This window comes from Elephantulus edwardii, unplaced genomic scaffold (assembly GCF_000299155.1).
Source record: "Elephantulus edwardii isolate Elephantulus edwardi_28Jun2011 unplaced genomic scaffold, EleEdw1.0 scaffold00111, whole genome shotgun sequence".
NCBI lineage: Eukaryota > Metazoa > Chordata > Mammalia > Macroscelidea > Macroscelididae > Elephantulus > Elephantulus edwardii.
Genome location: NW_006399861.1, coordinates 3,344,390 through 3,345,366, shown reverse-complemented (window position 1 = coordinate 3,345,366; position 977 = coordinate 3,344,390). Strand labels below are relative to the sequence as shown.

The following is a 977-nucleotide window of genomic DNA, read 5'->3' as shown; positions in this document are numbered from 1 at the left end:
GGACAGCGCAGGAGGGGAAGCCCCTCTATGAGATGGATTGATTCGGTGACTGGGGTAATCGGGATGGGTGTGTCAGAGGCGGTGTGGTTGGCGCAGGATAGAGCAGGGTTTAGAGCTGTTGTGCATAGGGTCGCTTTGAGTAGGAAACGACTCAATGGCACATAACAACAACAACATGCCACACTCAGGAATAATTATTGAAAAAATACAACAGAACATGGGAGAGGCTAGAAAACATTATGTTGAGTGAACTAATTCAGTCTCATGAGGACAAGTAGTGCATAAGATCAGTATTATAAAAAGAAAAGAATTACTAGTAGGATGTGTGCAAAAGTTCAAAGGGGAAGGGGGCAGAGGAACTGAGAGTGTAAAGGCAGGGAATATCAAGAGAGTGGGAAGGCAGAGTTTGGTGGCTAGAGGAAAGAGGTTAAGGAGTTAGGAAAGATACAGTAGGGATCTAAAATGAAGGAGTGATAGTGGAAATAGATCAATAGGGATTAGTTTTATAAAATGCAATGTATAAGAAGGAGCATAGGAAACACAATGTGAATGAAGGAATATTTGCAATATAATGTATATGAGTGAAACAAAATGTATATGAAACTTGCTTGCAAAGCAAAGTAACTTTTTAAAATTAATGATTTTTACTGCAACATATGTATTTTTACAGCATATTCTTTCCATTTAGTTTGTTCCCCATTCATTCATTGTTGCACATTTTCCTCCCTGCCCACCCCTCCCCCAGTTTGTTTTTCCCTTTGAAGAAAAAACAAACAAAAAAAATTCTTTCATTGTTAATGTAACATTTTAAAAAATTTTAAAAAGTAAACTCAAGTATAGCATCAATCATGATAAATGGAAAGATTGGTCAATACCATTTTCTGTTATACGTATAAAGGTGACAATCAGTAGACACCCACCATTTTGTTAGTTTATATTCTAAACAATTGCAGCAATTTTTTAATATGTAATATAAA

General features: G+C 36.3%; 1 pseudogene; it reads right to left on the bottom strand.

The window, feature by feature from the left end:
• Positions 1-977, bottom strand: part of LOC102866235 — a 5,547-nt pseudogene that overhangs the window by 3,419 nt on the left and 1,151 nt on the right.